The sequence below is a fragment of the Protopterus annectens genome, chromosome 4.part1 (assembly GCF_019279795.1).
Source record: "Protopterus annectens isolate FY-2018-M chromosome 4.part1, PAN1.0, whole genome shotgun sequence".
NCBI lineage: Eukaryota > Metazoa > Chordata > Ceratodontiformes > Protopteridae > Protopterus > Protopterus annectens.
The window spans coordinates 803,628,186-803,641,457 of record NC_056734.1 but is presented as its reverse complement, the minus strand read 5'-3'; the positions used below and the strand labels follow the sequence as shown (position 1 = coordinate 803,641,457).

General features: G+C 49.4%; 1 protein-coding gene across 3 annotated transcripts in view; it reads right to left on the bottom strand.

Moving 5' to 3' along the window:
* The window catches only part of MINDY4B (MINDY family member 4B), a 1,400,689-nt gene that overhangs the window by 1,296,530 nt on the left and 90,887 nt on the right, over positions 1-13,272 (bottom strand). The gene's annotated exons all lie outside the window — the stretch shown is intronic.

Sequence of the window (13,272 nt, the reverse complement as noted above, 5' to 3'; positions counted from 1 at the left end):
CGTCTACCATTATTGTTCCCTCCTCTGCCTCTGGAGGGGAACCGACTCTGTGCGTCAGGCAAATTCCCTTGAGATTGTTTGCGGAACCACATTTTTCCACTTTTCTGGCCTTTGGGGTAAGGTCTAGATGGAGTAGAAAAACGGACTCCGACGGCAGATAGAATTTTGCCATCCGTCTCGCACCTAGTCAAGGTTTCTTTCACCTGAGGACCAAAGAGAGATGATCCATCAAATGGGGAATTAGTGAAAGACATTTTAAAGGGGTCCGCAAAATTGCATAGTCGCATCCAGGCATGCCGGTGTAAGGCGACACCTGTCCCTGCAGCTCTGCTCGCTCCATCAGCCACATATGAAAGGAGGCGCATGGAGGAGTTAGCTATCGAATTCAGGGTAGTCAGCTGGGTTTTCATTTTGTCCTGAAAATCTGCAGCTGTAGGATCCTTCAACATCTCACCTGCTTCCTTGATCAAGTCTCTCTGGAGACGGGTGAAATGGCATAGGTAGTTCAGCGAACGCATTGCAAAGGTCGCTGACGAAAACATCCGCTTCCCATACCTGTCCATAGACCTAGATTCTTTGTTAGGGGGATGAACAGGTACTGAAGGATCAGCTAGTTCCTTCTTGGTGGCAGCAGCTACCACCATAGCATCCACAGTAACACCCTTGGTCAGAAATTGTTTGTCAGATGGTGCTGTTATAAATTTAGAAGGTCTCCTGGGGGTGGGGTCCACTGAGTCAGGAGCCGTCCAGGCTTTCTTTGCCACCACCTGCATGAGGGGATCAAAGGGGGGGGACACCCAGGAGGTGGAAGGGCGAGAGCCAAACGCCTCAAGATACACAGATTCATCCTCCGAAGGGTTAAGGGCTGGCCAATTTCCCGGCTGTTTCAGGACCTCTAGAATGTCCGCAAAGGAGATATCTTCAGAAGGGGAACGGGGGGAACCCTCGGAATCCTCTAAATCTGTGTCAGAGGTGACAGACTCAGGTGATTCTGTGTGTTTCCTCTTACACTTTCTCTTCCTAGGGGGCTCCTCTGCCAATTCAGGGGAGGCCTCGGAAGAGGATGAGATCCCCACAGGGGATTCTTGAGGAGCTGGCTCTCTGCGGTCTAGGATGAGGGAGTGAGTAGACATCACCTGAGGCACCGAAGAGGGAGGGACGGACGGAGCCGACTGTGGAGTTGAACAAGGTTCCAACACTCTCTGCATGACCTCGAACGCACCCCTGTCAGGCAGAGCCAGAGGTCCCCGCTCCGAGAAGCTGAGAACCTCCCTCGGCACCGACAGAGATGGCTCCGAGGCCGATGTCGGAGCCGAACTCACCAGCGCCGAAGCACCGAGAGGGAGAGGGGGGCCGGACAAGGGTCCGATGCCACTCACCCCCTCGGAGCCGACGAGGGAAGTCCGGCGCCGAGATTCTTCAAAAGAAGAAATCGGAGCCGACGACGGAGCCGAAGACAAATGTATAGGCTCCGACGCTACTACAGTCTCGGTTCCAAGATGCCCCGGCTCCGAGCTCAAAGGAGTCGGAAGAGGAATATTTAGAGGAATAGGTTGAGGCATCGACTGATGAGTCGGGCTCTGAAGCATTTGGGCCAGTGCCTCGGACTTTAGAAGTCGACTCACTACCCTCTGGAGGTCATGATCCGAGAGCCTTGATGACCTGGAGGAGTGAGATCTGTGGCTCCGTTCAGACAGCAAGGGAGACGCTGGAGCCGAATGAACGGAGCCAAGGGATGGTGACCTCGACCTCTTTCTAGATGTCGGCTCCGATGGTCTGATCGGAGCCGACCCAGGAATTTCCAATACCTCGGCTCCAGCCGGAGCCGAGGGAACCACAGAAACTGTAGTCAAAGACTCATCGGCTCCAGCCGGAGCCGCTGTAGCAGTAGGCTCGAGCCTTAGGCCTCGACTCAGAAACTGGAGTCAAGGTCTTAGAAGCCTTGGAAGGTTTTCCCGATGAAGCAGTTAGGGAACCTTCAGGCTTGAGCAAACCCCTGAGGATGAGTTTGTTCTTTCTTTCCTGCAGGACTCTGGGGCTGAAGCCATGGCATACAGCACAAGAGTCCTGCAGGTGTAAAGGTCCCAGGCAGTACACACAAGAAGTGTGACCATCTGTCAGAGACATTTTCTGACAGCACGAGTCACACTTCTTGAAGCCAGAGACCTTTGAATCCTTGGACATTTTCAAGGAATAGAAGTGTAATCACCACACAAAACACACACACACCGATTACACTATCAGAAAGGTAAATTAACTAAAAGCTAAAGAAATTAGTTATTTATACAAAATAAATCCCTACAAAACACATACACACCACTATCAGGGATAGAGGGCCCGAAGGCCTAAGGAAAGAACTTATCAGTTCTTGTGGGAAAGGGGCTGGATAAGGGTAGAAAGGATAATATCCACTACACTACTGCTAAAAGGAAAAAACTAAGCTAGAAAAAAGGGTTTAAATAGCTTTAAAGACTGTCTAATACCACTGACCTGAGCTGGTAGAAAAAACACCTCGATCGCTGTAGCGGCAAACGAGATCTGGGGTAATTCACGCCTAGCATTGTGGGATATAAGGGGGGCCTTGAGGCGGTGGAACCAACTCTGGAGCTTTAGAGTGGCCGAGTCGGAGCCGAGGTCGGCTCCGAACCCATCCAGCAAGAATGAAGGCGAGATAGACAACTTTTAGTTATGTACTCACCATAACTTCAGATGTTTGGGATCCATCTCGCCTACATTCTGAATGATGGGTTCGGAGCCGATCCCTCGGCTCGACTGCACGCTTATGCCAAAGAGCGAAGTCTCTTATTGGCTGAGCTTACTATATCCCAGGATGCACCACTACCAGTCCCCCAGATCTAGTTTGTCCGCATACATGCACACACGCATACCCTGCTTATATAACATCGTCAGATGAAACAAGATAAAAACAGTTGAACTCAAAACCGTTCAATCTCTTCTGATCTGCAAGGCAGGGGGAAGGAGGGTGGGTATCAGGAATGTAGTAGATGGATCCCAAACATCTGAAGTTATGGTGAGTACATAACTAAAAGATGTTATGTGATCCTATCTCGCCTATATTCTGAATGATGGGACAGCGTCCCTAGCACCTGAATCCTGGGTGGCTCACTGGAAAACACTCCTGAGTACCGTGGAACCAAATGATGCTCGTCCTTTAGATGCCACATCCAATTTGTAGTGGGAAATGAAAGTGTGCGGGTTGGACCAAGTAGCCGCAGCACAAATTTCCGATATAGCGAGCTTGGAATGAAAGGCTATAGAAGTAGCCATAGCTCTGGTAGAATGAGCTTTGATAGATGATGTAAGTTGTTTATTCGAAGAAGAATAGGCCTGAGTTATGCAATCTCTGATCCATTTTGAGATTGTAGCTTTTGTGATGGTTTGGCCCAATTTATTATCTGAGAAGGACACAAACAACTGGTCTGACTTACGAAGTTGCTGAGTCCTGTCTAAATAGAAGCGTAATTGCCTGTGAACATCCAATTTATGGAGAGTGTATTCTGCTTCATTAGAGAATTTTGGAAAGAAAACTGGTAGTTCTAGAGATTGTTGAAGACAGAAGCTAGAACAGACCTTTGGGACAAAGGATGGATTAGGCCTAAGTGATACTCTATCCTTGTGGAAAATCAAGTACGGTGGTTTAATAGACAGGGCTTGAAGCTCTGAGACTCTTCTTGCAGAAGTAATAGCCACTAAGAATGCCGTTTTCCAAGACAGATATTTTAATTGCATGTAGCAGCCGGTTCAAAAGGGGCAGATGTTAATGCGCCAAGCACCAAATCAAGATCCCACGGAGGTGCAGGATGAAAAACTGGTGGTCTTAACAGACTCGCACCTTTAATGAACGTTTTGCATAGTCTGCTGCTCATCAAAGGAGGATCCGTGGATTCATGGAATTTAGAGATAGCAGCTAGTTGGACTTTAATAGTTGAGACAGAAGATCCCTGATTAAACAGGGATGTTAAGAATTTCAAAACCTCTGGGACAGGAGCAGTGATAGGGTCTAAGCCCTTGAGTTGAGCTCCAGATAGCAAACCTCTTCCACTTACTGAGGTACAATTTGTTAGTGGTGGGTTTGTGGGCGAAGATAAAATGTGAACAACTTCCGGTCTAGTGCGTGACTTCTAACTAAGGTTGGAAGTGGAGGAGCCAAGCTGTCAATTTCAGAGATTGAAGAGACTGATGCCAATGTCCCGACTGATGGATTAGTAAATCCGGGATCTGTTCTAAGGTCCACGGATCGTCCACTGCATGCTTTTTCAGGTAAGGAAACCATATCTGACGAGGCCAGTATGGGGCAATCAGAATCATTGAAGACCCCAGTTGAGAAGCTTTTTGAATAACTTTGGGAAGGAGTGGAATTGGAGGAAAGGCATAAAGTAGCCCTGTTGGCCAAGGTTGTGCTAGAGCATCCATGGCTGGTACTTCCTGATGTGGAATCAAGGAGAAGAACCTTTGGCACTTGGTGTTTTGTGGAGTTGCAAATAGGTCGCAGCACGGGCCCCCATCTCTTGAAAACCTGGGCTGCTACTGTGCGGTTTAGAGACCATTCGTGAGGAGAGAGAATTGTCCTGCTTAATTTGTCCGCCAATACATTTGACTTTCCGGGATGTGGGTCGCTACCAAGAAGCGGTTGGTAGCTACAGCCCATTCCCACACTCTCATGGCCTCTCTGCAAAGGGGATACGATCTGGTCCCTCCTTGTTTGTTCAGATACCAAACCACCGACATGTTGTCTGTGTGGATGGCGATGATGCCTTGAGGAAGAAATTTGTGTAAGGCCTGTAGGGATAGAAGTACAGCCCTCATCTCCAACACGTTGATGTGGAGAAGAGCTTCGTCCGGAAGCCAGGAGCCCTGAACTAGCCTGCCCAGACAATGCCCCCACCCTATCTGGGAGGCATCTGTCGTCAGGGTAACCACTGGAGGGGAGAACAAAGGGTTTTCCTGATTCAAGTTGGATGTCTGAAGCCACCAGCGAAGGTCCCTTTGCATATTTCCGTAATCATGATGTGATGATTGAGGGAAGATCCTGAAAGGACCATTGAGTTGACAAGAGCCACTGAAGAATCCTCATGTGTAATCTTGCTAGAGGAACTAAAGAACCGTGGCAGACATTGAGCCTAAAACCTGTAGGACCATCCTGGCTGGGGCTTTGGATCTCGAGATCAGAGCTTGAACTTGGCCCTGTAAAGTTCGGATCCTTTCGGCCGGAAGAAAGACGCATCAATCTTGAGTCTATCTCTGCTCCTATAAACTTTATGCTGAGAGGGCAGCAAGACAGACTTTGACCAATTGAATGTAATCCCTAGGGAAACACCCAGGAGATGGTGGCTTTGAGGTTGTCCATTAGTAGATGCCTGGTGGTGGCAGTCAGGAGCCAGTCGTCGAGATAGGGAAACACTTGGAATCCAAGACTTCTCAGGTGAGCCGTCACTACTGCCAAACACTTGGTGAACACCCTGGAGGCTGTGGTGAGACCAAAGGGCAGAGCACAAAATTGGTAATGACTGACTCCCAGGCTGAAGCGCAGATACCTTCTGGACGCCTGATGTATCGGTATGTGATAATAGGCGTCCTTGAGGTCTATGGAGCACATCCAAACATCCTTCTCCAACAACGGGAGAATGGATTGTAACGTGACCATTCGGAATTTGGATTTTGTGACGGATTGGTTCAGTCTGCTGAGATCCAGTATTGGTCTCAGGTCCCCTGTCTTTTTTGGCACTAAAAAGAACCTGGAGTAATTTCCTGATCCGATCTGGTCTGTGGGGACCGGTTGGATGACTCCTTTTTCTAGCAGCTTTAAAGCTTCTGCGGCTGCTATTTCCCTTTGACTGGGTGGTGGGTCCGGGATTCTCTTGGATGGTGGGGGTGAGTATTTGAATGGGATGGTGTAACCTCCGGCAATGATCCGAAGCACCCATCTGTCCTGGGTGATTGACTCCCGGGCTTTTAGGTGCTTGGCAAAACGACACCCGACTGGCTCCGGAGCAGCACAGCCGGGCAATCCCTCATGTCATGTGGGAGGCTGAAGAGCCACGAAAGGACTCGCGGTCTCCAGAATTGCGGGGCCCTCTGCCGCCTCTGGGACGGGGTCTCCCTGAAAAATTTCCCCGCCCTCTGCCTCTGGACGGGGAATCTTCCTGCTGTTGGGAGAAAAACTTGCGAGATTTTCGAACCACATTTTCCCCTCCTTTGGCCTTGGGGTAAGGCCGAAAGGGAGTGGAATAACGGGCACCTACGGCAGATAACGTTTTCCCTCTTGCTCACAGCGGTAAGGGTGTCTTTCACCTTGGGTCCAAACAATGAGGACCCATCAAAGGGAGCGTCGGCGAAGGAAGACTTGAAGGCCTCCGCAAACTGACACAAGCGGAGCCAGGCTTGTCTCACGAGAGCCACGCCTGTGCCTGCGCTCTACCCGCCTTCGGCCGCATAGGAAATGAGCCTCATGGACGAGTTAGAAATTGACGTAAGGATAGCCAACTGAGAGCTAACCGACTGGGCTAGCTGCTCAGGTAGGTTACCCGAGAGGGAATCTGACAACTCCTTGACCAGATCCCTCTGAAGCCTGGTAAAATGTGCCAAATAATTCAGAGACCTTAAGGTAAAGGCCGCTGAAGTCAGGGTGCGCTTCCCGTACCTATCCATACTCCTAGACTCCTTATTAGGAGGATGGATGGACGTTGAAGCCTCTGCCACGTCCTGTTGTGTAGCAGATGCCACCACCATGGCATCTACAGCCACGCCTTTAGTAAGGAACTCCTTCTCGGGGGGTGCAGATAAAAATTTATTTGGACGAGAAGGGACTGGTTCCACGGTATCTGGATGTTCCCATGCCCTTCGACAAACTAAATCCAGAAGCTCGTCGAAGGGCGGAGACACCCAGGAGGCGGAGGGCTGAGCCCCAAAGGCCTTGAGGAGCACTGACTCGTCAGCAGAGGGGGGTTTGGATATCCAGCCGCCTCGTTGTTTGAGGATCTCTAAGATGTCTGCAAATGAGACATCATCCGAGGACGACTGGGACCCTCTGCATCATCCATATCAGTGTCCGATGTAATAGACTCGGGGAGTCCACGTGCTTCCTCTTGCACGATCTCTTCCTTGGGGTTCCTCTGAAGACAACTCCGAAGAACCCTCAGGAGGAGGGAACCCCACTGGGGTAACCTCAGGCCTCGGGGCTCCGCTGGCTACGGACAGGGAACTGCCAAAGACCCAGTCTCCACGCCCAGGGAAGGTGCTGGTAAAACCGGAGAGATGGCAAGAGGACTTGGCCAAGGCACTCCTCATGGCCCTGAAAGCCGGACCCCAGAATCCTGGGAGTGTCCGGACTCGAGCCGTGATAGCCGACGGAAGTCCCGCAGCGAAGCACCGAGGGGAGGCTCGGAACCGAAAGCATAGGTCCCAAACATCACCCCGGGTCCAGCCGAAGAAGTCCGTACCAAACTCGGACCCGAAGGCCGGGTTGGAGTAAGGGTCGGAGCCGACCCTGAGATCTCCACCGGCTCCAACAGCACCTGCTCCACGGAGCAAGCAGTCGGAGGAGGAATGGCAATGGGTGGGCCAAGGTCATCGGCTCCGAAACCAGCTGGGTCGGAACCGAAACAAATTTTTGGAAGACTGGGGACTGGAACAGTCTTTGGAGCACCCTGTCTATATCAGAATCCGACATCCTTGAAGACCGAGAGGAAACAGAACGGGTTAGAAGGCCTCTCCATCGGCCCCAAAGGGCTAGGGGACCGGCTCGAGCGACTCGATGAGTATCGGCGCCGAGGAATACTCACAGCAGATTCCATCGGTGCCGAGGTAGACTTCGTGCCGAGGAGGAAGTGTCTGAGCGCGACCCTTGTCGGCTCCGAGCAGCGGAGCCGAAGGTGACCCACCTCGATGCCCCAGCCATCGGCTCCGGCCAGAGGAGTCGATACTGGTGGCATCGAGGCAGACCGTTCAACCTCGCCCAAGTCTTTGGAGCGAAGGAGAGGCCTGCCTAAGTTTCTTGGCAGTCGGATCCGACGGACTGGTCGGAACGAAGCCCTTTCTTTTGGCCGGAGCAGGAGAGGATGCCAAGGCTTCTTCAAAGGAAGGTTTAACTAACCCCTTAAGAATCAATTTATTTTTCCTCTCCTGGAGGACCCTTGAGGAAAAAGCGTGACATACACTGCATGACTCCTGCAAGTGCTTTGCCCCGAGACAATATACACAGAGCGAATGATCGTCTGTGATAGACATTTTAAACCCGCATTTCGAACATTTTTTAAAGCCCGAAGGCCTAGGGGTTTGAGACATGATGTTACACAATTCTAGTCACTTTGACAGGAAAGTAAACCACTAAATTCTTACTGCTGATAAATCTAAGCTTACAGTAATAGCTTAATGTAAACACTTCCTGTAAAAAAGAACAGGGAACTCTAAACCAATTATAGAATTACTAGAGACCCTGTAAAGTATTAAAGGTTGACAGTCCGGGAAGGCCCTGGATGGAGGGGGGCCGAAAACAAACTCAACCCAATCACACACAACAATTTAACAATCCAAATCGTACACAAAGTTAGCGATAGCCGTTAAAACAGCTTTTGTGAGCAAAAACAGCAAAAAACTGACAGAAAAGTTAGTTAATAAAAACTACTCAGCCCAGCCAGCTCGAGACCACGTCTTCGCAGGGAAGCGGCAAACGAGATCTGGGACTGGTAGTGGTGCATCCTGGGATATAGTAAGCTCAGCCAATAAGAGACTTCGCTCTTTGGCATAAGCGTGCCGAGTCGGAGCCGAGGGATCGGCTCCGAACCCATCATTCAGAATGTAGGCGAGATAGGATCACATAACATCTTAACATTCTTGTTTTCTTGACAGACTTGTTCAAGATACTGAGATCCAAAATGGGTCTCCAGTCCCCTGTTTTCTTTGGAACCAAAAAGAACTTGGAGTAGATTCCGGATCCTTGCTGGTCTGCTGGCACTGGCTGAATGGTTCTTTTTGCAAGCAACTTTGATATTTCCAATGCTGCTTGATCCCTTTGAGCAGGTGGAACATCTGGAAGGGATTTTTTTGATTGATTTGGAATGCGAAAGAACGGAATGGAATAGCCTTCGGAAATGATGGACTGTACCCACTTGTCTTGAGTTAGGGATCGCCAGGCTTCTGGGTACAGTGATAATCTTCCCCCGACTGCCTCCGAAGGTGGACAGTCGGGCAACACCTCAGGGGTGCTGGAAGGGCTTATCGGAAAAGGTTTCTCGATTGCCCTGGTTCTGCGGACCCCCCCTGCCTCTAGGGTGACGTCTACCATTATTGTTCCCCCCTCTGCCTCTAGAGGGGAACTGACTCTGTGCGTCAGGCAAAGTCCCTTGAGATTGTTTGCGGAACCACATCTTTCCACTTTTCTGGCCTCTGGGGTAAGGTCTAGAAGGAGTAGAAAAACGGACTCCGACAGCAGAAAGAGTTTTGCCATCTGTCTCGCACCTTGTCAAGGTTTCTTTCACTTGAGGACCAAAAAGGGATGATCCATCAAACCTTACGCCGCATCCAGGCATGCCGGCGTAAGGCCACACCTGTCCCTGTGGCTCTGCTTGCTCCATCAGCCGCATATGAAAGGAGGCGCATGGAGGAGTTAGCTATAGAGTTTAGGGTAACCAGCTGAGCATTCATCTTGTCCTGAAAACCCGCAGCTGTAGGGTCCTTCAACATCTCACTCGCTTCCTTGATCAAGTCTCTTTGAAGATGAGTGAAATGGCAGAGGTAGTTCAGCGAACGCATAGCAAAGGTCGCTGACGAAAACATCCGCTTCCCGTACCTGTCCATAGACCTAGATTCCTTGTTAGGAGGATGGACAGGCACCGAAGGATCAGCTAGCTCCTTCTTAGTGGCGGCAGCTACCACCATAGCATCCACAGAAACTCCCTTAGTGAGAAATTGTTTATCTGCTGGTGCTGTGATAAACTTTGAAGGTCTCCTGGGGGTGGGGTCCACAGAGTCAGGAGCCGTCCAAGCCTTTTTAGCTACCACCTGCATGAGGGGGTCAAAGGGGGGGACACCCAGGAGGTGGAAGGGCGAGAGCCAAATGCCTCAAGATACACAGATTCATGTTCCGAAGGGTTAAGGGCTGGCCAATTTCCCCTCTGTTTCAGGATCTCTAGAATGTCTGCAAAGGAGACATCTTCAGAAGGGGAACGGGGGGAACCCTCGGAATCCTCTAAATCTGTGTCAGAGGTGACAGACTCAGGTGAGTCTATGTGCTTCCTCTTACACTTTCTCTTCCTAGGGGGCTCCCCTGCCAATTCAGGAGAGGCCTCGGAAGAGGATGAGATCCCCACAGGGGATTCGTGAGGAGCTGGCTCTCTGCGGTCTGGGATGAGGGAGTGAGTAGACATAACCTGAGGCACCAAAGAGGGAGGGGCGGACGGAGCCGACTGTGGAGTTGAACCAGGTTCCAACACACTCCGCATGACCTCGAACGCACCTCTGTCAGGCAGAGCCAGAGGTCCCCGCTCCGAAAAGCTGAAAACCTCCCTCGGCACCGACAGCGATGGCTCCGAGGCCGATGTTGGAGCCGAACTCACCAGCGCTGAAGCCAGCGCCGAAGCACCGAGAGGGAGAGCGAGGTCGGACAAGGGTCCGATGCCACTCACCCCCTCGGAGCCGACGAGGGAAGTCCGGCGCCGAGATTCTTCCAAGGAAGAAATCGGAGCCGACGATGGAGCCGAAGACAATTGTATCGGCTCCGACGGTATCACAGTCTCGGGTCCGAAACGCCCCGGCTCCGAGCTCAAAGGAGTCGGAGGAGGAATATTCTGAGAAATAGGGTTGAGCATCGACTGATGAGTCGGGCTCTGAAGCATCTGGGCCAGTGCCTCGGACTTAAGAAGTCGACTCACTACCCTCTGAAGGTCATGGTCCGAAAGCCTCAAAGACCTAGAGGAGTGCGATCTATGGCTCCGTTCAGACAGCAGGGGAGAAGCTGGAGCCGAATGAACGGAGCCGAGGGACGGTGACCTTGACCTCTTCTAGATGTCGGCTCAAAGCCTGATCGAGCCGGCGTAATTTCCAAAACCTCGGCTCCGGCCGGAGCCGAGGGAACCACCGAAGTGGAAGTTAGAGTCTCATCGGCTCCAGCCAGAGCCGATGCAGGAGTAGACTTAGAAGTCTTAGGTGCCGACTCAGTACCTGGAGCCGAAGACCTAGAAGCCTTAGAGGGTTTGCCGAAGATGCAGTCGGGGACCCTCAGGCTTTAACAAGCCCGTAAAATAAGCTTGTTCTTTTTCCTGCAGGACTCTAGGGCTGAAGCCATGGCATACAGCACAAGAGTCCTGCAGGTGTAAAGGTCCCAGGCAGTACACACAAGAAGTGTGACCGTCTGTCAGAGACATTTTCTGACAGCACGAGTCACACTTCTTGAAGCCTGAGACCTTTGAATCCTTGGACATATCAAGGAACAAGTGTAACCACACACAAGCACAAACACACCAATTACACTATACACTAAATAAAACTAACTTAAACTAAATAAATTTAGATAGTTTTAAATTTTATAAAAGTCCCTACAAAAAAACACATACACTCCAAGGGGAGATGGGAGGGCCCAAAAGGCCTAAGGGAAGAACTATAAGTTCTTGTGGTAAAAAATGGGGAAAGAATAAGGAAGAAGGAATAAAAATCCTTTAAAATAAGGGGATACTGTAAGGAAAACTAATTTAAAGGGGTTTTGTAACTTTTTTAAACTATTTTCTACACTCACCTGAAGCCGGTTGAAGCAACACGTCTCGATAGCTGTAGCGGCAAACGAGATCTGAGGTAATACCGCCTAGCATTGTGGGATATAAGGGGAGCCTCGAGCCGGTGGAACCAACTCTCGAGCTTTTAGAGTGGCCGATTCGGAGCCGAGGTCGGCTCCGAACCCATCCAGCAAGAATGAAGGCGAGATGGACAACTTAACATCTCTATGCGACAAATGAGATCTGAGGAGAAGGGAAGAGCTTCTATGGGTAGCCCTAGCTTGAGAGTTTCTGGCTGGTGCGAGCTTGTTACAACGGCCGATTCAGTTCTGAGGACAGAACTGAGACCCAACAGTCAGGAATGAATGAAGATTGACATAATCAGATCTATTGTTAGCAAAGCTGTCCAAACAAGAGCTATTCTAAGAAACTACCTTGTCCATCCTTCTCAGTATTTTTAGTCCCTCCCATCCTCTCAGATTCCACACAAGAATCATGTTTTAGTATCTATGGAGCATGGGCATTCCATGGCACCACCATTTATTCTGCAAATCTCTCTCTTCATTTTAAGCATAACAACTTCATAATATGATATAGTCTCAAACACTGGCTATGTTTCCTTGCCCCGTTATCTTCTGATCTTATTTTTCCTTTCCTTCCGTTAAGGATTCTGTAGAACATTTAGGTCCAATTCATGCCTTCACTGTTATTTCTGTCCTCTAAATTATACACATTCAGTGTCCTCAGTCTCTCTTCTTATACCTTTCTCCCTAATGACCAAATAATTTTACTCATTTCTCATTACGCTCAACTGAGTTAATGTATTCCTTCAGGTACATATTCCAGAACAGCATGCAGTACTTCTAACATAGTCTTACCTGTACTCTATAGATTAGGAAAATATTCTCTGCCTCTCTTTGTATATTATATATTATGCAGTAAGAGGTCATTAGTATTTTAAAATGTGCACACTGATTCAACAGCCCAACCAGTGTGCCCACTGTAAATCGAGCATATACCAGTAGAAAAAAAGTCTGGCCACTGCCAGACTTTCTGTTGGTTTATGCTGGGGGACTGAGCAAAATATGAGAAAAATCAGGCGCATTCTACAAAACTAAAGAAGTAGAAACATACTGATTTTCCTTGGATTTCTGCTCTGTCCCTATTAAAACCTTGATTTTTTTAAAACAAAAAAAAAAAAAAGCAGTGAAGATTCTCTTTTCTCTGTTGTTTCTTATGCACTGCACTGATGTACTGTGCAATCGTGGGAACACAAGTCCCATATACATGCACAATACATTAGCCTAAGAAGACAAAATGGAAGAAGACTGAAGTGCCGTTATACAAAGGTATTATTTAAGAAAGGTAAGCAATTTCTTTCTTAAATAATGTCATTGTTTAATAGTTACAATCCACTCATGTGTGTTAGTATATCAGGATTTAACCACAATTGGCCTTGTTTAATCATTTGGGCTCCACTCTTATGATCAAACCATACTAACTATGGGTAAATCCTGATATACACACATACAGTGGTGGATTATTT